Here is a 26,067-nt window from a genome sequence, read left to right as displayed (position 1 = left end):
GATTTATCGGGATGATCAAAAATGGTTGCTTGCCTTGTTGCTCAGAGGAGGGACAATATCCGTCGGTCGGATATTCGGTGGAATCCGGAGGAGCGGAGCCTACCGAAAAGAGTGACAACAATCAATAACAAGCATATGCAACAAGATGATCCATGATCATGGCATGAGGATGCAAAGTGGTATACTATTATGGCTAACATTTATTAGGTTTGAAGTTGATTTGAATCAAATTCAAATATCACTTCAAACGAGGTATTCTCAAATACCATTTTAATTGATTCAACCTGATGCTCAGATCAACTTGCTTTTAATCATGCATGGAAATGACATGTTAGGTTGCTGGTTTGTGACTTGGACAATGTTTGATCATATCATTTGAAGTGGAATTTAAATAATTTCCAAATTCCATATCCAAAGTATTTATAAGAGTTAACTTATTCATTAATCTATGTGCTTGGGTTTAGTAACATTTTCAAACATGTTTGAAAATGACATATTCAGATTCCTTGAATTTTTCTGATACTTCTTCATATATAAATTATTTTCATTGGACTTACAGATTATTTTCTATGATTTTTAGAAGTTTTAGACATTTCTGGAATTATTTTTATATTAGAAAATCCTTTATTGCGTCACAGTGACGTCTCTGGTCAACAGGGGCTGGGCCAGGTCAAACCTGATCAGTGGGGTTCACTGGTCAGTGACCAGGGGCTAATCCCCGAGTTGACGAGCCCCTAACTGGGGTTTGACCCACCCATGGGTGTTTAGGGGGTTAATTAGCTGACCGCGTCAGCCCCCACCGGAATATGGCCGGCGGCGACCACGGTGCGGCGGAGGACTCGCCGGAGTTGAGCTAAACGGTGCTACAGGAATCGGTTTTGGGCGTGGTTTAGTTCTACGGCTAGCTAGCGAAGCACCGCATCCAAAGGGGAAGAAGCTGGACCAAATGGTCACCGGAATCCACGCTGGTGACGAGGTCAGCGGCGGATGCGGCTCGGGCATCGTCGGGGGTGGCGTCGCGGGACACTAGCGAGCTGGGAGAGGAGCTCATTTCTGAGCTCGGTCTCGCGAACGGGGTACCACAACGACGGCAACCACATGGCCGGCGACGAGGACCTTCGGGCTCCGGCGGCTAACGGGGTTAGAGGAGGGGAATGGCCTCGGGAAGAGGGGGAATGGGAAGAGGAGCTCACGGTGGTTCTTCTGAGGCGGACGGCAGGGTCGGGGAGGTCCGGGAGGCGACGAATCGGCGGTGGTCGGAGCTTCGGGGAGAGAGAGATCCGAGAGGGGAAGGGGAACGAGAGGGAGAGAGGAGGAGATAAGGCCGAGGGGAGGAGGAGAAGAAGGCTCGGGGGTGTCGCGCTGGCGCTCCTGGAGGCCTCCAGCGGCGAGCAGGCAGGTAGGAGGTGGCCGGGGCTGGCCGCCGTGCTCATCTTCCCCTCTGCCTACTAGCAGGAGAAGGAAGATGACCGGGGAGCCCCTCGTGGGCTGGGCCGACGACAGATAGAAGTAAGCCTTTCTTTTCTCTTTTCTTCTATTTTGTTTCTGTTTTATTTACTGACATTGTTTTCCATTTATTTTGGCTTCACAATCAAACTATAAATAGTTTGAAAAATGCTGGGGTGTTTAGTTGGGATATTTCCAATCACCCATAAAGTTTTCAGCATTTTTGAAAGCTCTATATCTTTGAATTAAAATTTCAAACTTGAAACCAGTAGTCTTTTGCATTTATTTAAAATGCCAAAAGTATTAAGAAAATGATTTTCTTCATTTCTTATTTGTTTTCAAGAGTTATCAGAAAACTTGAACTTTTCTTGAGGCCATTTTGGGTTCATTGATTTGAATAAGTTTATAATTCCTTTGAATTTGAGAAGTGGCTAGCGTTTTTGAGTTTTCCCTCGCCACTTACATTGATCTTGTTGCAATTTTCTTGGATGCAATGCAAAGAAAATATGGGCACAATGCTAAACCTTGGTTAGGGTTCCAGGGATGTGACAAAGGTAGTGTTGGAAGAGCAACGTGCCACATTTCGGTGGGCGCATGCCTACTAGGAGTACCACGTCCGCCTCCTCGACGAGCACCGGCACGTTGAGGAGAAACTCATTGCGGGCATGACCATGCGTCAGACGTGGAAGTGCCTAAGCAGAAGGTCTTTCTTGTGCGTTATAGCTTCGCCCCTACCATCCGCCGTGAGTGCTGGTCGTACAACCTCCGTCAGGGGAGTTAGAAGTCGTTTTCAGGACGAGGACGAGGTCACCAGCTCCGCTTCAGCCAAGCCCAGCCACCAGGACCAGGAAGCCAGCATGTTCGTGGGTACCGCGAGCATCGAGGAAGAGTAGCGCATGGGAGGTCCGATGGTCATTTAGACTATGTTTAGAATATGACTTAGCTGAAATATGTCCAAGTGTAATAAGTTTTCTCCGGTTTAGGTGAAAGCATCTGGTTTATGTAAAAATTATCCGAGTTTGAATGAATATCGTTGAGTGTGTTTAAATATGCATCAAATTTGTTCATCTTCGTTAAATTCCTTTCAATGTAAGTGGACATGTGCACACAACTTTGGATGACCGGTTCCCGTATCCATGTGCGCTGGCAAATGTATTGTTCGTTTGAGGGTCGACGTTGAAGATGCCCTAACATCCTTTATATGTTTCTCATAATAAGAAAAATAAACATCCTATATATGTATTCTAGTCTTACATACATCAAAGCAAATTCAAATTTTGACAGTTTAGTTCCGGAATGGCAAGTGATAATGAAAATTTTCAATTGCCTATTTTGGCGACTTCCTTAATTTGTTTTGCGTAGATTGTCCCAAATATTTTTGGATGTACAGTTCAGAATTAAGGTCTTCTTTGGTTCATAGTGTAGGAATAGCATAAGAATGAAAAACTTGTAAGAAATGAGATGTCATGGATCTGATATTCTATTAATAGGAATATGAAAAATTCTTTGGTTTCACATCATATGTTTTTTTCATTGATTGTAGGTTAATGTTTTTTTGTTATGAAAGTGTGGGGATAGGAAGAATTCCTCCATAGAAATAGGATTCTATTCCTACAAACCAAAAGACTCTAAAGGTACTCTTTTCTATAAAAATCCTATTCTATAGAATTCCTACAAAATTTCTCCATACTAAATGAGGCCTAAGGGTGTGTTTTGGACCACTCCACTCCAAGAAATCCACTTTAGTGTTTCAACCTAAGAGTTGCACGTCCATCAAGGCAAGTGCAATGTGTTGGAAATATGCCCTAGAGGCAATAATAAAGTGGTTATTATTATATTTCCGTGTTCAAGATAATTGTGTATTGTTCATGCTACAATTGTATTAACCGGAAACCGTAATACATGTGTGAATACATAGACCATACCAAGTCCCTAGTAAGGCTCTAGTTGACTAGCTCGTTGATCAATAGATGGTCATGGTTTCCTGATCATGGACATTGGATGTCATTGATAACGGGATCACATCATTAGGAGAATGATGTGATGGACAAGACCCAATTCTAAGCATAGCACAAGATAGTGTAGTTCGTCTGCCAAAGCTTTTCTAATGTCAAGTATCATTTCCTTAGACCATGAGATTGTGCAACTTCCGGACAGCGTAGGAATGCTTTGGTGTATCAACCATCACAACGTAACTGGGTGGTTATAAAGGTGCACTACAGGTATCTCCAAAAGTGTCTGTTGGGTTGGCACGAATCGAGACTAGGATTTGTCACTCCGTATGACACAGAGGTATCTCTGGGACCACTCGGTTATACATCATCCTATTGTGCTCAATGTGACTAAGGAGTTAGTCACGGGATCATGTGTTATAGAACGAGTAAAGAGACTTGCCGGTAATGAGATTGAACAAGGTATGGGGATACCGACGTTCGAATCTGAGGCAAGTTATATACCGATAGACAAATAGAATTGCATACATGATTGATTGAATCCCCGACATCGTGGTTCATCTGATGAGGTCATCGTGGAACATGTGGGAGCCAACATAGATATCCAGATCCCGCTGTTGGTTATTGACCGGAGAGGTGTCTCGGTCATGTCTGCCTGGTTCATGAAGCCGTAGGGTCTACACACTTAAGGTTCGATGACGGTAGAGTTGTAATGAGAATAGTATGTGGTTATCGAAAGTTGTTCGGAGTCTCGGATGAGATCCCGGATGTCACGAGAAGCTCCAGAATGGTTTGTAGGTAAATATTCATATATAGGAAGTGGATATTTGATCATCGAAAATGTTTCGAGAATCATCGGTATTGTACCGGGACAACCGGGAGGGGCCACCAGCCTCGAAGGGCCACGTGGGCCAGAATTGGAAGGGAACCAACCCCTAGATGGGCTGGTGCGCCACCCACCAAGGCCCAAGGCGCCTAGGGCTGATAACCCTAGGGCGTGGAGGTGGACCACCTTCAACTTGGGAGGCAAGTCACCTCCCTCCTGGCCACCGCCCCCTCTTTGGGCCATAGACCCTCCCATCTAGGGTGGCCGCCGCCCCTTCTAGGGTTTCCTAGGGTGGATGGTCAATCCTCCCTCCTCCTGTATATACGAAAGGGTTCTGGGGCTGCAACACACAAGTTTTCCATCTACCTCGGCGCAGCCCTGCCCTCTCTCTTCCTCCTCCTCCGCGGTGCTTGGCGAAGTCCTGCCGGAGAACCACATAGCTCCACCACCACCATGCCATCATGTTGCCGGAGCTCTCCATCAACTTCCCCTCTCTCCTTGCTGGTCCAAGGTAGAGGAGACGTCATCGGGATACACGTGTGTTGAACGCGGAGGCGCCGTTGTTCAGCGCTTTGGATCCCATCTACCGCAATCTGAATCGCTACGACTACGACTCTGTCACCCGCGTTGATAGTAACGCTTCCGCTTAGTGATCTTCAAAGGTATGAAGATGCTCTACCCCTTGCTCATTTCTAGCATCTCCTAGATTGATCTTGGTGTTCCGTAAGGAATTTTTTGGATTTCTCCCTCGAGCCCCCAACAGTGGTATCATGAGCTAGGTCTATGCGTAGATTCTATGAACGAGTAGAACACAAAAGTTGTGGGTGATGATCTTTTCAATTGCTTGATATTACTAGTCCAATCTTTTTTCGGCGGTATCGTGGGATGAAGCGCCCCGGACCGACTTTAGACGAACGCTTACGTGAGACTGTTCCACCACCTGACATGCACTTGTTGCACAAGGTGGCTAGCGGGTGTGTGTCTCTCCTAGTTTAGTCGAATTGGATTCGATGAAAAGGGTCCTTATGAACGGTAAATAGCATTGGCATATCAATGTTGTGGCTGTCACGTAGATAAGAAGCGTTCTTGCTAGAAACCCAAATTAGCCACGTAAAACTTGCAACAACAATTAGAGGACATCTAACCTATTTTTGCAGGGTATGTTATGTGATGTGATATGGCCAAAAGGATGTGATGAAATATATGTGATGTATGAGATTGATCATGTTCTTGTAATAGGAATCACGACAACCGGCACGAGCCATAGGAGTTGTCTTAAATTTTGTATGACCTGCGTGTGAATCTTAATATCGCCATATGATTACTTTACTTTATTGCTAACCGTTAACCATAGTAGTAGAAGTAATAGTTGGCGAGACAACTTCATGGAGACATGATGATGGAGATCATGATGATGGAGATCATGTTGTCGTGCCGGTGACGGTGGTGATCATGCCGTGCCCAAAGATGGAGATCAAAGGCGCAAGATGATAATGGCCATATCATGTCACTATATGATTTGCATGTGATGTTTATCATGTTCTTCATCTTATTTCTTAGAACGATGGTAGCAAAGATAAGATGATCCCTCATTAAACTTTGAGATAAGTATTCCCCTAAGTGTGCACCATTGCGAAGGATCGTTGTCTCGAATCACCACGTGATGATCGGGTGTGATAGATTCTAACGTTCGAATACAATGGGTTTAAGCTAGATTTACGCACGCAAAACACTTAGGTTGACTCGACGAGCCTAGCATATACAGACATGGCCTCGGAATACGAGAGACCGAAAGGTCGAACATGAGTCGTATGGATGATACGATCAACATGGAGATGTTCAACATTGATGACTAGTCCGTGTCACGTGATGATCGGACACGGCCTAGTCGACATGGATCATGTATCAGTTAGATGACTGGAGGGATGTCAATCTAAGTGGGAGTTCATTAAATAATTTGATTAGATGAACTTAATTATCATGAACTTAGTCTAAAAATGTCTTTACACTATCCAAGACCCAATGGCCAACACTCATGTCAACCTCAATTTCAACGCGTTCCTAGAGAAAACCAAGATGAAAGACGATGGTAGAAACTATGCGAACTCGGCTCGTAATTTAAAGCTCATCCTTATTGATTCCAAGAATGCATATGTCCTTGATGCACCACTAGGTGACCCTCCCATTCCCGCGGTAGCCCAGGACGCTCTGAATGCCTGGCAGTCGCGAAGTGATGACTACTCTCTGGTTCAGTGTGGCATGCTTTACAGTTTAGAACCGGGGCTCCAAAAGCGTTTTGAGCATCATGGAGCATATGATATGTTCGAGGAGCTGAAACTGGTTTTCCAAGCTCATGCCCGGGCGAGAGATATGAGGTCTCCGACAAGTTCTTCAGCTGTAAGATGGAGGAAAATAGTTCAGTAAGTGAACACGTACTCAGAATGTCCGAGTTGCACAGCCGTCTGTCTCAGCTGGAACTTAATCTTCCGGATGACGCGGTTATTGACAGAATCCTCTAGCCGCTTCCACCTAGCTACAAGAGCGTCATGATGAGTTGTAACATGCAAGGGATGGAAAAGACCATTCCAGAGTTATATTCAATGCTGAGATTAGCGGAGGTGAAAATCAAGAAGGAACATCAAGTGTTGATGCTGAATAAGACCACCAGTTTTAAGAAAGGCAATGGTAAAAAGAACTTCAAGAAGGACGACAAAGAAGTTGCCGCACCCAGTAAAAGAGTTGCGGGGAAGAAGCGCAAGAATGGACCTAAGCCTGAGACTGAGTGCTACTACTGCAAGGGAACCAGTCACTGGAAGCGGAACTGCCCCAAGTACTTAGCGGATAAGAAGGCTAGCAACGTCAAAGGTATATATGATATACATGTTATTGATGTGTACCTTACCAGCCCTCGTAGTAGCTCCTGCGTATTTGATACCGGTGTTGTTTCTCACATTTGCAACTCAAAACAGGAACTGCGAAATAAGCGGAGACTCGCAAAGGACGAGGTGACGATGCGCGGCGGGAATGGTTCCAAGGTCGATGTGATCGCCGTCAGTACGCTACCTCTACATCTACATTCAGGATTAGTTTTAAACCTCAATAATTGTTATTTAGTACCAGTTTTGAGCATGAACATTGTATCTGGATCTTGTTTAATGCGAGTTGTCTACTCATTTAAATCTGAGAATAATGGTTGTTCCATTTATATGAGTGATATGTTTTATGGTCATGCCCCGCTGGTCAATGGTTTATTCTTGATGAATCTCGAACGTGATGTTACACATGTTCATAGTGTGAGTACCAAAAGGTGTAAGGTTCATAATTATAGTCCCACATACTTGTGGCACTCCTGCCTTAGTCATATCGGTGTCAAACGCATGAAGAAACTCCATACAGATAGACTTTTTGAGTCTCTTGATTTTGAATCATTTGACACACGCGAACCGTGCCTCATGGGCAAGATGACTAACACTCCGTTCTCCGGAACAATGGAGCGAGAAACCAACTTGTTGGAAATAATACATACCGATGTGTGCGGTCCAATGAGCGTCGAGGCTCGTGGTGGCTATCGTTATGTTCTCACCCTCACTAATAAGTTGAGCAGATATGGGTATGTCTACTTAATGAAACACAAGTTTGAAAGTTTTGAAAAGATCAACGAATTTCAGAATGAGGTATAGAATTAATGTGACAAGAAAATAAAGTTCCTCCGATCTGATCGTGGAGGAGAATATTTGAGTCACGAGTTTGGCACGCACTCAAGAAAATGTGGAATTGTTTCACGACTCATGCCGCGTGGCACACCTCAATGTAATGGTGTGTCCAAACGTCGTAATCGCACTCTATTGGATATGGTGCGACCTATGATGTCTCTTACTGATTTACAGCTAGCATTAAGGGGATATGCATTGGAAACTACCAGATTCACTTTAAATAGGGCACCGCCAAAATCCGTTGAGACGACACCGTATGAATTATGGTTTGGAAAGAAACCTAAGCTGTCGTTTCTGAATGTTTTGGGCTGCGATGCTTATGTGAAGAAACTTCAACCTGAGAAGCTCGAACCCAAAGCGGAAAATGCGTCTTCATAGGATACTGTAAGGAAACTATTGGGTATACCTTCTATCTTAGATCCGAAGTCAAATTCTGTTGCCAAGAACAGATCCTAGAGAAAGAGTTTCTCTTGAAAGAAGTAAGTGGGAGGAAAGTAGAACTTGATGAGGTAGTTGTACCTCCTCTCGAACCGGAGAGTAGCACAGCGCAGGAAAATGTTTTTATGGTGCGTGCACCGACTAGAGAGGAAGTTAATGATGATGATCATGAATATTCGGATCAAGTTGCTACTGAACCTCGAAGGTCCACAAGGACACGTTCCGCACCAGTGTGGTATGGCAACCCTGTCATGGAAATCATGTTGTTGGACATCAGTGAACCTTCGAACTATGAAGAACACTACAAGGAATATGGTAATACACGACGCTATTTTTTCGTCACTGCATCGTCACGGTTTTTAATTTACGATGATCTCACGACGAAAAACCAAGCGCCGAAAACGGAGCGTCACAAATGAACAACAACGACGTTTTGATCAAAATCGTCGTAACTTCTACGACGATTCCTGGATTGTCGTAACCTTTACGACGATCCTAAATTGTCATTGGCAATCAAACCCAGTCCTACGTGGCAAAATTACGACGAAATCAAAACATCATGGTTGAAATTAGCTCAACCCATTTCAATTGATCACATGGGCTGGTTTTATTTTTTGGGGCTTTTTCTTATTGGGCTTCTTTTTGGGCCTTAGCCTATTTACACACACTTTAGTATTTTTTCCGAATTTTTTTATCATTATAATTTGGGCCCGGGCCTTTTAATGCCCAAATACATTTTATCCAGTTTAAGATTTGGCCTTTTTTCATTTTTGAATTCAGCAACTTTTTGTTCCATAACTTGGTTTCATTTCTATTTGTTCGCCCTTTTCAACCCAATTATTTATCCAATATTGAATCCAACACTATTTCATATTCAAATCAAGAAAACTCCAAGTCGAATTAAAATCGTCCATCATATAACATCACATAATACATCTTCCAGGTTTACATAACACAATAACTCATCTCATGAATACATTTCCTTACATGGGAATATAGCAAGAACGGGCATAATTGCACAATAAAACAATGACACATCTACTAACAATGGAGTTCGGGGGAGGCAGTCACGGACACCGGCCTCTGCGCGACGCCGCCGCTCGAGGGGAGCGCTCCGAAGGGGAGCAGCCCTTTCGCGACGAGGCTCATGGATGGCGCCGTGTTTGCTTACTGTGGATGAAACGAACGGAAAGAACGTCAGCCTCAATCAGAGACAGGAAATGATCGTTAGTACAGAGATTAATTATGCACCCAGTCAGCCATGTACTTTTCCTAAGTTTAATGCTATGTATAACTAATTTAGTCCAACTAAACCGACAAATGCTACGGGCAGAAGTCTCATTAGCATCACAAATCACAAGAACATACCCCCCTAAGTCTGAGAAACTAGTCCTCACTAGCGACTACCCAGATGATACAATGCAACCGATGCGATTTAGTATGATAACAAAGTGCTGGTTCGACCGCCAACTCGAAACAGAAATTGATTTGTACACTATCTGACACGCAAGTGAAAGACCACAAACAGATGCTCTATCTAACAGTACCTCGGTGATGACACACTCTAGAGCCAAGTTCCTCAAATGCACAAACAGTAGTGTATGGAAATATGAGTTCAAATGCTACAGGAGTAACCAGTTTTTCAGTGTGTAAATCATGTGCTGAACAAAGCAGAATAATCATAAACAAACAGAACTACTGCAGATCCCATTGCAATGTCTGACAAGTAGATTACAAGTATCTCTACTACTATACTAACCTCAAATGAGAGGCCAACATATTGCTTTAAGTTAAGCCAAATGTGAGCTAGTAGTGAGTGCCAAGTGCCAGCCAGACTAGAAACTACTGTAACGACATTCATCTACAATGGAAACTGATGCATTTTGGCATCAAGATTTCTTCTTGCCAAAATATGATAGCAAGCACTGCCAAGACATGATCCCCACATTTTTCACTCGCAGAAAAAGTGCAAAGCATGCTATCACACCAAATAGACAAATCAAGAAACGCCTCATATCAAGTGCAAAGCATGCTATCACATCAGAAAGATCGGGCAACAAATCACAAGAGAGCGAGCGAGCAATAAGATCATAGATGTTCCTTCCTATGCATCGCCTCTCCCGTGCGCAACGAGTTGAACTTCGCAAGAGGAAACCAAGAAACGCTCAGGACAGACTCTAATCCAGACGAGTTGGGCGCCTCCCTCGTCTCCGCCACCGCGGGTCCGGCTCCATTGGAGGGGGCGTAGGAGCGCTCATGGGCCGGTTCTTGGTCACGGTCGTCCTCACCCGGTTCTGCTGCTCCTGAACCGGACGGTTCCATCGCGAATCTGCTAGCAGCAAGTAACAGAATAGCTCAGTTTAGATCATAGCAAGAAACTTAAATCAGTTCAGGTCATACTTATCAGAAAACAGTAGCAGATTGGCTATCAGAAGAATTTAGAAGTCCAGTATAGAATACATTACTGAAGCGTAACTCAATTCTTAACAGCGATAATAAAGATGCATCGCAAGAAACTACAATAGATGGCATTGGCATCAGAAGTAACCAATCAGAGCAATCTAGATATGTGGGATGTTGTTGCATTGCAAGTAGAACAGCTTAAGCTCGCATGCCAAGATTCAGAAATCATATGCAGCAGCAGCTATAACAACAGAATCCAACAACGAATGACTGAAGTCTAAAAGGATCCTTATTATTTAGAACAAGATTAATAAAGCACATAGCATCTGAGAACGAAATGTGGCTTACTGTAACAAGTAGCACGGCAAGCTTTCTCAAGAGATCACAAGCATATGACGGCAAAAAGGGCTAGATTCCAAAAATAAATTTCTGTACGCAGGACAAAATATTGCACAAAATAATCTCTATCAGAAAAATTTCTACATGGAGAGGGACTGAGTAATGCTTATAGAGGTAGCAACTACAAAGGAACCCCCAACATTTTTAGCAATAATCAAGAAATCCAGATGTTCTGTTCAGACTTTGGACAATCAAGAAAAATAAATCAAGCAAGATAATACAACAATCCAGATGGCTTGGGGCCGGAGTGCCAGTCAATGATACTATTTTTTTTTGCGGGCAATAGATGCATATTTGACTGTTTTTACACAAATATCTTACTACTAGTAAAGAATTTTGAAAGCATGCATTTACATAATATATTTTCTATCGTAATCAAATTTAGAGAAAGTTAATTGCACACTTTGTAGAACGAACGTCGATTCATGTGAAAAAACAGGTAGTAACATCTATCTATCTTAGCTACAAAATTATGCATTTTCTGTTTTTTGTAATACTGGAAAACCTATCAATTAATTTGCTCCACTATAGAAGGCAAAACAACAGAAAGTATATTTGAAATAACTTGTATGTACTTACAATGAGATTGGCTTATGAAAAAAAATATTATGCCTCATGTGTACATATTGCTCCTAGGTTTGAGATTTGGCTGACTAATAAGACAAACACTGACGCTCGACTCGACGGCTCGGGTGGGATCTGAAACAAACACTAGCGTTCATGCGGCTTTGCAGAAGCGAGGAGGGGGGGAAGAGGGGAGAAGGGGACCAATCATTCAGGAGATGGATGGATGTATACCAGCTTCTTGGCGGTGTTGGCCTACTCGATCTTTATGGTCCAGTGCTCCAGGCTGTGGACGGAGGTCACTTCCTCGAGAAGGTGGGCGCAGCAAGAAAGAATGGGAGCAGCGGCAGGCAGAGGGATGGGGACCTGGTGAGGTAGCTGTCGACGGGGACGCCGTCGACGGTGAGGGTGCCAGGCTCGACCCCTCCGACACGCTCCATGTCCTTGATCTGCTTGCGGATCTTGTGCGAGACACCCTCGATGAAGATGTTGGACCGCAACAAGCCACAGAGAGAGAGAGTAGATCAGGCTGTTGGCCAAGAAGAGGGGTGGTGGCAAGATCGGGATGAAAGGAAAGGACGTACCTTAACGAGGTCGTTGCTGAGGGCGAGGAGGGAGTGGAGCATGCCGGGGCGGAGATCCGGGACGGTGAACTGCGCTCGAAGGCCAGGGGAGGTCAGTCAGGTGGCGGCGGAGGCGGAACGTGATGGACGGGCGGCGGCGGAGGCAGGAGGAGGGGATTCTTACGCGGTAGAGCGGGGTGTCGAAGGAGTGGCAGGATATGGCCTCCTGGAGGCGTGTCCAGAGGGCGGTCTTGCCGGTGGCGACGTTGTCGACAGCGACGGGCAGGGGAGAGGGAGGTGGGTGGGTGGCGGATTTGGATCGGGAGCCGTGGTGGGAGGCGGCGGTGAGGGGAGAGGGAGATCAGGGAGAGGGATAGGGTATGTGTGTGCGAGAGAGAGGGAGAGTGTTAGGGTGGACTCAGATGTATGGATGGATGGGGATGGATGGATGGATGGACGCCATGTCATCGATCCATGCCACAACCAATTCCACCAATCAGAATAAAGCATATGCAATTCTATTTTTCTTATTGTTTTGCTTCTACTTTTTCACATGATAAAATCCATATATGATCTCTTGGAGTAGACAAGCTTGCATCTTGGAATTACAAACAATGTTGCCAAAGAGACTTTTCATTTTCTTTGCATGAAAAATCCATTTTCCATTTTTCGAGTGCCTAAAGTGGGTTTTCAGAATAAAGCATAAAATAGTAGGTTGCTTCACAAACTAGGATGAGGTGGGATAGAATGGACCCACGAGTGACATGTCAACATAGTTAGAACATGTTAGGACATTTTTATAATCGTCGTAAAAGTTATGACGATCTCATCTTATGCGGTTACGATGTTTTTGACTTACATCGTCGTAATTTATATGTAGATTTGATCCCCTTAAATGGTTTATGATGATCTCGGATGAAATCGTCGTAAATTTATGACCAATTCATCAACGACATCTTAAAAAACACCATGTATGAGCTTATTTCTTGTAGTGGAAGCGATGGCGGGCCCGTATTCCAACAGATGGCTTGAAGCCATGAAATCCGAGATAGGATCCATGTATGAGAACAAAGTATGGACTTTGGTGGACTTTCCCGATGATCGGCGAGCCATAGAAAATAAATCGATCTTTAAGAAGAAGAATGACGCGCATGGTAATGTGACCATCTATAAGGCTCGACTAGTCTCTAAGGGTTATCGACAAGTTCAAGGAATTGACTATGATGAGACTTTCTCACCCATAGCAATGCTGAAGTCTGTTCGAATCATGTTAGCAGTTGCCACATTTTATGATTATGAGATCTATCAAATGGACGTCAAAACGACATTCCTTAACGATTTTCTTTAGGAAGTATTGTATATGATACAGCGAGAAGGTCATGTCGATCCTAATAATGTTGACAAGGTATGCAAGCTCCATGGCTCCATCTATGGGCTGGTGCAAGCATCTCGGAGTTGGTACATTTGCTTTGATGAGGTGATCAAACCGTTTGGGTTTGTACAGACTTATGGAGAAGTCTGTATTTACAAGAAAGTGACTGGGAGCTCTGTAGCATTTTTCATATTATATGTGGATGACATATTGTTGATGGGAAATGATATAGACCTTTTGGAAAGCATAAAGACCTATTTGAATATCTGTTTTTCAATGAAGGACCTTGGAGAAGCTGCTTACATATTAGGCATCAAGATCTATAGACATAGATTGAGACGCCTCATTGGTCTTTCACAAAGCACATACCTTGACAAGATATTGAAGAAGTTCAATATGGATAATGCCAAGAAGGGGTTCTTGCCTGTACTACAAGGTGTGAGGTTGAGCACAGCTCAACGCCTGACCACGTGAGAAGATAGAGAAAAGATGAGTACCGTCCCCTATGCTTCAGACATATGCTCTATTATATATGCCATGTTGTGTACCAAACCTCATGTGAACCTTGCCATATGTTTGGTAGGGAGGTATGATAACCCACAAGTATAGGGGATCAATTGTAGCCTTTCTCGAGAGGTAAGAGTGTCGAACCCAACGAGGAGCTAAAGGTAGGACAAATATTCTCTCAAGTTCTATCGACCACCGATACAACTCTACGCACACTTTACGTTCGCTTTACCTAGAACAAGTATGAAAGTACTTTGTAGGAGTGATAGGAAAGGCTTGCAAGAAAGTAAAGAACATGTAAATAAAACTAGGGGCTGGTTAGAAAAAGAAACAAATACGAGTGTCTAACGAGTGTGGAAAAGTGGTGGTAGGAGTTGCGGAATTGTCCCTAAGCAATTGACTATGTTACTAGATCGATAGCAAGTATTATGTGGGAGAGGCCTCTGCTAGCATGTCATCCCTTACTTGGAATTCTATGCACATATGATTGGAACTATTAGAAAGCATGCGCAACTACTAACGTTCATTAAGGTAAAACCCAACCATAGCAATAAGATATACTGGTCCCCCTTCAATCCCATATGCATCAATTTCTATGCTAGGTCTGAAGCTTCTGTCACTCTAGCCTGCCAATACATAGTCCTATCAACATACAACAAACCATATGGTCTGATCCATGTGCGCGATCATATGATGGGCACCAAAGGACAACAACATAACCACAAGCAAATTAAACCAATCATAGCAATTCATCAATCACCAATAGGACAACGATAATCTACTCAGACATCATAGGATAGGAACACATCATTGGATGATAATATGTAGCAAAAAAGCACCATGTTCAAGTAGAGGGTACAACGGGTTGCGGGAGAGTGAACCGCTGAATATAGATAGGGGAAGATGATGGAGATGTTGGTGAAGATGACGGAGGTGTTGGTGTAGATCGCCGTCACACGATGATGTCATGGGCGGCGTTCCGGCGCCGCCGGGAGAGAGGGGGAGAGAGCCCCCCTCCTTCTTCTTCCTTGACCTCCTCCCTGGATTGGATCTCTCTCTCTGTGTCCTTCTGTTTATGCGCTCGCAGATTCTGCGTTTCATCATTTCTTAAATTCCCGGAGATCCGTAACTCTGAATGGGCTGAAATTTTAACATGATTTTCTTCCGGATATTAACCTTCTTGCAGCGAAAGAAGGGCTCCAACCGCCTTAAGGAGTGGCCATAAGCCTACCAGCCGCCACCGTACCTCCTGGTGGCGGCAACAGGGCTTGTGGGCCCTCCGTGCATCGCCTCGCGTTCATTCTTCTTCCCAAAAATCATAAATATTCCAAAAAAATCCTCGTAAGTTTTTATTACGTTTGGACTTTGTTTGGTATGGATATTCTGCGAAACAAAAAACATGCAACAAACAGGAACTGGCACTGGGCACTGGACAATTATGTTAGTCCCAAAAATAGTATAAAAATTTGCCAAAAGTATATGAAAGTTGTAGAATATTGGCATGAAACAATCAAAAATTATAGATACGACGGAGACGTATCAAGGTACCAAAGTGATCCAGGAGTGGATCACTGGACAGCGGTCAAGAATATCCTTAAGTATCTGAAAAGGACTAAAGATATATTTCTCGTTTATGGAGGTGCCGCAGAGCTCATCGTAAAAGGTTACGTCAATGCTAGCTTCAACACAGATCCGGATGACTCCAAGTCACAAACCGGATACGTGTACATTTTCAATGGTGGGGTAGTCAGCTAGTGCAGTTGCAAGCAAAGCGTCGTGGCGGCATCTACATGTGAAGCGGAGTACATAGCTGCTTCGGAAGCATCATAGGAAGGAATATGGATGAAGGAGTTCATCACCGACCTAAGAGTGGTTCCTAGTGCGTCGGGCCCGATGACTCTCTTCCATGACAACACTCGAGCTATTGCCATTGCCATGGAGCCCAGGTTTCACAAGAACACCAAGCACATCAAGCTCCACTTCAACTCCATACATGGATACATCCAGGATGGAGATATAGATATTTGTAAAGTACATACGGATCTGAATGTCGCAGATCCGTTGACTAAACCTCTTCCACAAGCGAAACATGATCATCACCAGAACTCTATGAGTGTTCGTTTCATCACAATATAACTAGATTATTGACTCTAGTGCAAGTGGGAGACTTTTGGAAATATGCCCTAGAGGCAATAATAAAGTCGTTATTATTATATTTCCTTGTTCGTGATAATTGTCTATTGTTCATGCTACAATTGTATTAACCGGAAACCGTAATAGATGTGTGAATACAGAGACAATACCAAGTCCCTAGTAAGCCTCCATTTGACTAGCTCGTTGATCAATAGATGGTCATGGTTTCCTAATCATGGACATTGGATGTCATTGATAACGGGATCATATCATTAGGAGAATGATGTGATGGACAAGACCCAATCCTAAGCATAGCACAAGATTGTGTAGTTCGTCTTCTAAAGCTTTTCTGATGTCAAGTATCATTTCCTTAGACCATGAGATTGTGCAACTCGCGGACAATGTAGGAATGCTTTGGGCGTATCAAACATCACAACGTAACTGGGTGGTTATAAAGGTGCACTACAAGTATCTCCGAAAGTGTCTGTTGGGTTGGCACGAATCGAGACTGGGATTTGTCACTCCGTATGACAGAGAGGTATCTCTGGGCCCACTCGGAAATACATCATCCTATTGAGCTCAATGCGACTAAGGAATTAGTCACATGATCATGTGTTATGGAATGAGTAAAGAGACTTGCCAGTAACGAGATTGAACAAGGTATGGGGATACCGATGATCGAATTTCGGGCAAGTTATATACCGATAGACAAAGGGAATTGCATACGGGATTGATTGAATCCCCGACAACGTGATTCATCCGATGAGATCATCGTGGAACATGTGGGAGCCAACATGGATATCCAGATCCCGCTTTTGGTTATTGACCGGAGAGGTGTTTCGGTCATGTTTGCATGGTTCCCGAACTCGTAGGGTCTACACACTTAAGGTTCGATGATGCTAGAGTTGTAATGAGAATAGTATGTGGTTCCCAAAAGTTGCTCGGAGTCCCGGATGAGATCCTGGATGTCACGAGGAGCTTTAGAATGGTCCGGAGGTAAAGATTCATATATCGGAAGTGGAGATTTGATCACCAGAAATGTTTCGAGGATCATCGGTATTGTACCGGGATCACCGGAAGGGTTCCGAGGGTCCACCAGGAGGGGCCACCAGCCCAGAAGGGCCACGTGGGCCAAAAGTGTAAGGGAACCAGCCCCTAGATGGGTTGGTGCGCCACCCACGAATGCCCTAGGGCGCCTAGGCTGGTAACCCTACGGCGTGGAGGTGGCCCACCTCCAACTTGGGAGGCAAGCCACCTCCCACCTGGACGCCGCCCCCTCTTTGGACTATCGCCCCATCCCATCTATGGTGGCCGCCGCCCCTCCTATTGTTTTCTAGGGTGGCCGGCCAGCCCTCCCCCTTCTCCTATATATACCCAAGGGTTTTGGAGCTGCAACACACAAGTTTTCCATCCACCTCGGCGCAGCCCTGCCCTCTCTCTTCCTCGTCCTCTGCGGTGCTTGGCGAAGCACTGCCGGAGAACCACATAGCTCCACGGCCACCACATCGTCGTGTTGCCGGAGCTCTCCATCAAACTTCCCTCTCTCCTTGCTGGTTCAAGGTAGAGGAGACGTCACCGGGATGCACGTGTCTTGAATGTGGAGGCGCCGTTGTTCGGCGCTTTGGATCCCATCTACCGCGATCTGAATCGCTACGAGTACGACTCCATCACCCGCATTCATAGCAACGCTTTCGCTTAGCGATCTTTGAAGGTATGAAGATGCTCTATTCCTTGCTCGTTGCTAGCATCTCCTTGATTGATCTTGGTGTTTCGTAGGAATTTTTTTGAATTTCTCCCTCAAGCCCCCAACACAATTCTGGATATGGATACAGATGCCCCACGGGAAAAAGGAGCTTGAGGCATATATATATTGATTTTTTTCTCTCCAATACAAGCTACCATCTGGGTGCCTCATTAAAGAATAAAAAATAAAGACTCTAATACACATGCATCTCTAACTTTTTTAGCTTTTTACACCGGACCACACCTTTTCTCTTCAAGCACCCGTCTCCTGCATATGATCCCGCTTTCTTATCTGAACCTACTTTTTCTGACATCAGATCCTACATGGCATACGGGGCAGCACCCTGAGGCTATGTATTGTACATGCCCTCGTAAACCAGTTTATCTTGCTTGCCTTTCAGTTCGCTTGTTTGAATGAGAGAATTTGGTAGGAAAGATCTATTTGGAGCTGCGTGACCGGTGATAGTGGTGGGTAATTTTCCTTTAACTTCAGTTAGACTTTTCAAACTAGAGTTTTTGAAGAACTTCTAAATTGCTTGATTAAAAATAGAAAGTTGTGTCCTTGATTCTAATCTTTTTGTGGAGCGAGAGATCATGGAGTTACCCTATTCAACTTGGGTTCTTTAGAGCGGATTTCAATTTTATAGAGCGGACTTGTCCAAAACATGCCATAAAAGGCATCTCCTAGAAGGTTGCTATCATGATTGATACATATGCCAAAATGCTTCTGAGTTTTCACCAAACATGCACTGAATATTTCATTAGTGAAATCCAGTTCCCAACTCAACTACATTTGGTGTGACATATTTGCCGTGGGCAAAAGCTGAGGGAGAAACCAGCAGCTGCCTTATGTGGTTAATGTTTCTTGTCATCCGTTTCTGCTTCATATTTTAATTTGTAGGGAGTTCTTCCCATCCCTTTGTGCTGAATTAATAAACGTCGCATTTAGAAAAATATCATCAACTTTATTAGTTAGAGATAATTTTTACATCCTCTATTAGAATATGTACAATATGTTCAAAGGATCCTCGATCCTCTCACTCGTATGAGAACATTTTGCTAGTCTAGAGAGTTCGTGTGCTACCTTGTTCGCTTCTCTATTACAATGCTCTAAACTAGTAAAATGAAAATAACAAGCCTTAAATAAACAACCCTAAAAACTTGTAGCCGCTACTTCTGCAGAGTATCTTCTGTTGTTCATTGTTTCAATTACTTCCATGTTATTAGAATTAGTAATAAGCCAATTGCATCTCCCTTTTGTGCTAACAATGCGCGCAACACTTAATCTTTCAGTTTGGTTCTACAATTAAGTTTCCCTTGTCATCCCTTATAATAGCATGCCCAGTGCCTCTTAACTGATCTTTATGAAAAGAGGCATCCACATTTAATTTAACAGAACCCTTTGGAGGTTTACTCCATACGCCACTCAACTTCTTCGCCTTTGGTAAGTGGGCGTTTATGTAATTCGCCGTTATAGCCCGGATCCCCGTTGAGGTTTGGGACGTCTGTTCCGACTTTCCCTCATGATCAAGCTTCCTTCTATTCCACCATAGATACCAAGTGGTAATAGCGATCAACTCCCTTCCGTTCTGGGAATCCAACATATATAGATCTTGGTATAAAAACATGTGAATGCATGCGTGTTAACATGGAGTAAGACAATTTTGATACGGAAATATTGATTAGACGTCAATGTAATTCATAACACAGACTATGTTGCATGCAATTTATGAGTGTGATACGACAAATATATTGTAACGACCAAGATCGACACTATCCGTAATTCGGGAGGAGGCATTAATATGGATAGAAACGCAACTCGGCATTTGGAAAGCACAGAAAACATTGCAAATACATTTAAAGAAGAGATGATTATATGGATTGGCTTACACTCGCGAGATTCTAAATTATAAGTCACACAACATTTATTCAAACATCGAGACGATGGGTCTGACTACGAACGAAATCAAACAACAAAATGCAACAAGTTTGTCTCGCTATCTCAATAGACGACCAAGGACCCTCTACTCGTCAGGGTACGTCACGTACACGCGCCTGCTCTCCTCATCGTACTCCCACTGGAGCTGTGGAGCATCGTCTATCTCACGATCTGTGGTACTGAACCTATGGTGTTATAGTAATATGTGATCCACGTGGACTCATCAATCTCATGACCAAGATATCGGGATTAATTAAGTTATTTGGGTAAGGCATGGTTAAGTGGTGAGGTTGCAACAACGCTAAGCATTATTTGGTTGCTAACTTACAATAATATAATTAAAATTGAGTGTTCTACGCATGAACGGGCGTGATCTAGTTCTGATCAAGAAGTGATCATGAACACCTACTTACATCAATCATAACCCCACCGTGTTCTCAATCGGAGTAGAAACTCACGAGCAGATACAATCACAATTATGCACACAGTTGGCATATTTTAATTGAGTTTACTTCAAGTTTATATAACCGGATGTTAAACTAATTTCCAAGTAGCCACATTACCGCATGCATGGCTTTTCGAAAGATATTAACTCTGTAGGGATGCTCCAATTAGTCCATCACAAACTACCACAAGCTGCATAGGAAACCTCGAACACGGTAAACCCGTGATCTCCTCGAATTCCCGATGGCAAAGCTCCACCTTGAGATAGCCCAAGATATCCTCGAAATCCCGATGCACAAGATATATCGAGAAGGTTAAAACAAATCCAGCAAGACCTCCCGACGTGTCGACGAACCCGATAAGATCCGTGTATGTCGTTCTCAGGACACAATTGGATGAGCAGTACATACGGTGGCCGCATAGAAATCCCCAAGTTGCCACGGGTGGCCTCGCAAGTGGCTCTCGTTTGGACCAACACTCACGAGGAGCACTAGCCTGGGGGTTGATTAATTATACATGGGGTAGCTATTCCCTATGCATTTTTATTAAGTTGTTTAGCTAATGAAGTACCAAACTTGGGTCTTGCTAGACCAGTTTTAAACCAAAATGATTTATCAAGGGGGTCCCCATAACACCCTGAACATGTTAGGAGCGCTCAATATGGAACATCACACCGGTAACCCAAACTAGGGCAGCAAAAGCGGAACAAAACACCGAGCAAAAGGCCAAGCCTTCCGTATTTTACCAAGTATATAGGTGCATTAAATTGAAAAGAAATAATAAGACATTATTCCAATTATCCATGTTAACACATGGAACAACCTGCACCTACAACTAAAACATTATAAGAAGGGCTGAGCAAGCACTATCTTAGCCAATCAATTTTTGCTAGGATGTGAAGGGTTAGTGCTTTATCATGGCATTTGGATGCTTGATATACAGGTGGTAGGCAGCGATAATTAACGCTGGAAACGAGACAACTAAGCATAACAAAATTAGAAATGATATCAAGGTCAATGATCATTTTGCCTGGAACTTCTTGTGGGGGATAAAACTCTTGCGCTTGAGGAACGTTCTCAACGGGATCCCCGTACTCGTACTTGACTCCCAATGCTACCCAAGGAAAATAAAAACCAATAAATATACAAGACACGTATGATGCACAACCAAGTATGATACATGACCATTTTAAATATGCATGTCATGTCAATCACAACAAACAATACTACACATCAAGTGAAGTTCAATATGAACGGATTGCATATTGATGAAACTCCACATTAGGATTATTTAGTTCACTCTTATTTACTTATGCAACAAGTTTAAATGTTGTTTACTTGGCAAGAGGTGGAGCATAAGAAAAACATTATCTAGGAATTTTAAATGAGGTCGCAAACAACATGACTCATTTTCGGAAACACCCCATGTGTAAAATTGGATTTGGTACTGTTGTGCCTAGACACAATTTTTGAGTTTTTAAATAGCAGAATAAATGTCACCATGTGATTCTACACATTTTCTAGGCAAGTTACATATATGGATCATTCAATTTCGAGCTACGGTTATTTAGTAACGGAATAAACCATTTAATATGTCATTTATGCAAATTAAATGCAAACAACAAGTTAAACATTCTTAGCATGTTAGAGACTGCCACATTATGAATCTACACAATAGTTCAGCCAAGTTTCATAAAGCATTTGCAATGGAGACCGGTAACAAAAACTATGCATGATCAAAGTTGTAATGTTTTAATATGGTTTTGACAATTATATCATGATGCACTTCCAAAAAAAATTGGCAACATGCTAGCAATTTTAACATGAATTAAATTGCCACTAAGAGATAGTTCACAAGATGTAGAGCAACATTCATATAAGACACAACCCCATATGATGCTTCGAATAAAAGTTACACCAAATGGAAATATGCTAAATGTTGTTAAAACACAAAAATCGAGCAGACTTAGCAGAATTTTACGTGTGGCTGCGGGTCTGACCAATAGGCTAGATCAGCCATTGGAATAATAGGGGAACGCTCTATTAGAAAGAGACACAAGAACTTGCTCCATGGAGAGGCCAAATGCAAGCCCTTGGGGATTCGATGCCTGGCTGCGTGGGAGGTAACAAGCCGCGCTAGTCATCGCGCTACACATTACTTCTGGCGCAAACTAGGACTTGCTTGAATTGTAACAAAATATACTCTAAGCACTAAACGAAATCCAGAGAACAGAGCCGCATCTTCCCGAAACTGTTGTGCACGTGGGAAAAACAGAAAAAAAAACAAGGAGATATGGTTTTGAATCGAGTTCTAGGGGACCGAGAGCTCAGGCCCTGCCATCCCGCTGTTGTTCTGCTTGTGCAAAACAAGGGCCCGGCTCGACATAAACTGATTGATCTCTTCCGTATGGATCCAACGACCCATCGGACCCTTGATCCACGCATCCTGATCGGAGGTGCCTAACTTGTTATGTTTGGTGGCCCCCTGTGACCCGCGCTATATTAACACAGGTGGGGGTCGAGGCACGATTGACAAAGTTCACCGCCGCCACAAACCCCACCGACAACCCTTTCCGATCTAGGGTTAGCGCGGTGCTCACGGGAAGCCCACCTCCACCTCTCCATCTCTCTGTCATTGCCGCCGTCACCATCCCACCATGTATGCCAATGGAAGCACCTCAAATGCACGACAATGAAGTAATCCCCATCTCCTCATCATCTGTACCGGACATATCTAGCCTAGTATGAGATGCCTCTAGGATCTAGATGGTTTCGGTAGAACAGAATCACACAAAAAGAACTCCCCATCCCCAAAGTACCCTAGAAAGGCAAAGATAACAAAGAAAAGACACCGAAGAGGGGCATTGGGCTCGCCACAAAGTGCGCTGCCGCAAGGTCATGCCGTTCCTCTCGATCTCGACGCGCATCGGCAAGCCGAGGCATCGGACGAAGAACCAACCCCTCCGGGAAAAGAGGCACCACCACTACGCTATTTAGACGGTGGCGCGTTAAACATGGAGATGCTCGCGCGCGTCGACAAAGGGGCAGGGATGGCGCCGACATTTGGATCTCCGCCATGTCGTCCAGTGGACATATGAGATGAGGCGGTGGTAGGGGAAAAAGGGAGAGAAGGGGAGTCTCGCTGCGGTGTGGCAAGTGTGCCACCGTGGCAGGCGGCACAGAGGACAACAAGAGCCGTACGAGGAAGCTGCGGCGCGCTCGGCACGATGGTCCTCTGACCACGTTGCCGGCGGCTGCACCATGCCTCGCCAGTGGCCAGCTGGGCCACTATGGCTAAAGCCCGTCAAAGACCGAGAGAGAGAGAGAGAGCGGCGCGGGGGCAGAGAGAGAGAGAGCGGCACAGGGGGGACGATTAGGGTTACCCCCCGGGCGGATTCAAGTGCGTTTTGGCTCGGCCGATCTGATCGTGCAGCCGTTGGATTCGGCTTCCCCGCATCGGACGACCGGGAGCCAAACCCTAACCCCCAGCAGGATGCTTGGGCCAAAAGGAGGAGGGGCGGCCTAGGCTGTGGCCGACGTCCAAGGCCGAAACAGGCCAGTAGCCTCACGGGGGCATTTTACGGGCGAGGATGGTTTTCGCCCACAGGGGCGTGGCCGATTTTCTCTTTTTTAGAAACGTTTCTGTTTTCTGTCCAGTTTTGGGCAGTTTTGAAAATAGCATTTCTATTTAAATTTTCCAACGAAAATTATGTTTAGAAAATACAAAAGTAAACTGAAATGTTTCTGCAAAAAATAATGGATTCTAAAAATAAAATAAAAACATTTTCAGAAAAATAAAAGTTCATGAAATTTTTATTTCGTCAGAAAAAAGTTTTATTTCGTCACAAAAAGAAAACAATAAAAGTTCGTGAACTTCTATTTTGTCACAAAAAAGTTTCACAAAGTAGAAAAAGTACATGAATTTTTATATTCACGTTTTTTCGCTGCAAAGTAAATTTATAGTGCTATTTTACAAAGAAAAGAAAGGTTTAAAGAGCACCTATTTAAATAGCATATTAAAGTGGTTATTTAGGGAAATATGATTCTTGTATTTTATGACCAACGTCATTAATAACATGATCATGTTTTTTTGCTATAAAAGGTGCATGTATTTCTATTTTTTTCCCAATGGTAATATATATTTAATTGCATAAACAATTATATGTTTAATTTGACCAACGTTAGATTAATGCATGCTATTGTTACAATGATTTCACTTAAATTGTGATTTTCAGGAGGCTACCACTTGATGAGTTGCCTAAAAGATGTTCCGACACTCAGATGTGACAACTACACTGAGTGGAGGAAGAAAGTAGACCTGGCATTTGTGTGTGCTGAGGTGGACTGGGTTGTGGACAACCCACAACCGGTCCAACCTCCAGAGCTAGTGAGAGATGCAGAAGACACTGAAGCTGCATAGGAGAAAAAGAAGAGGGATCATGCTCCAGTGGAGATGTCGTTTACCCTCGAAAATCAAAAGTGGCTCACCGCCAACAAAAAATGCATGGCATTTATAAAGAATACAATTGAGAACGCCATCGTGGGATCAATTGCAGAGTGCACTTCCGCAGGGAAGTTGCTTACAAAGATAAAGAGCCAGTTCACTGGTTCTTCAAATACATATGCCACCCAGTTAATAAAGCAACCGGTGACAGAGAACTACACTGGAGGTGGTCATGGAATAAGAGAGCACATACTCAGGATGAGAAACATGACAGCCAAGCTAAAGCCCATGGATGCGGATTTGGAGCTCAAACTTGCGCTCCTGGTCCACCTGGTCATGGCTTCACTGCCGAAAGAGTTCGACACCTTTATTGTCAACTACGATATGTCACTTGAAAAATGGGACATAGAAAAGACCATAACCATGTGCGTTCAAGAAGAGGAGAGACTTGAAATCTCTCATGGTGGATCCCTGAACTATGTGAAAAAAATAAAAGGAGCTTGAATCACAATAGCAATGGTTCCCCTTCAAAGCCACATGGAAAATCTTCCATGCCGAATAACCATCAGCAGACGTCCTTTCCACTGGACAAAGACACTTGTCTCCACTGCAAGCAGACTGGGCATTACAAGAAAGACTGCCCCAACTGGTTAAAGTCCACAATGGCAAAGAAAGGTAACGACAAAATGAATCCACGTATACACAGTTTTCGATATCTACATGGTGGATTGACTCAGGTGCAACTGTTCACGTTGACAATTCATTACAGGGATTCCATTCAACGAGAACTACGCAAAGAAGAGAAAGAAGCATTGAAGTCGCAAATGGTGTCCAAGCAGAAGTTGAAGCTGTCGGCGACATCTCCTTGGAGTTAGATGACAGATTCAAGCTTTCGCTTAGAGACGTTTTATGTGTCCCTTCATGTCATAGAAATTAATTAGTGTTTCATGTTCGGATAAAGACAATTATGAATGCTATTTTGGACATGGCAAATGTCCCATATGGTTTAATAATGCTTATGTGGGTCATGCATTACTTAACAATGAGCTTTTTTTATTATCACTTCGTGAAAAAGTGCATAATGTGTGTAATGTGAATGAGCAAGTTCCCTCATTGAACAAAGAAGAAAAGAAAAGAAAGAGAACTCATGAATCATCGAAATTATGGCACTGCCGCTTGGGC

Source organism: Hordeum vulgare, chromosome 4H (genome assembly GCF_904849725.1).
Source record: "Hordeum vulgare subsp. vulgare chromosome 4H, MorexV3_pseudomolecules_assembly, whole genome shotgun sequence".
In the NCBI taxonomy this organism is placed as follows: Eukaryota; Viridiplantae; Streptophyta; class Magnoliopsida; order Poales; family Poaceae; genus Hordeum; species Hordeum vulgare.
The sequence above is the reverse complement of the archived record's forward strand: the minus strand, read 5'-3'. Positions refer to the sequence as shown.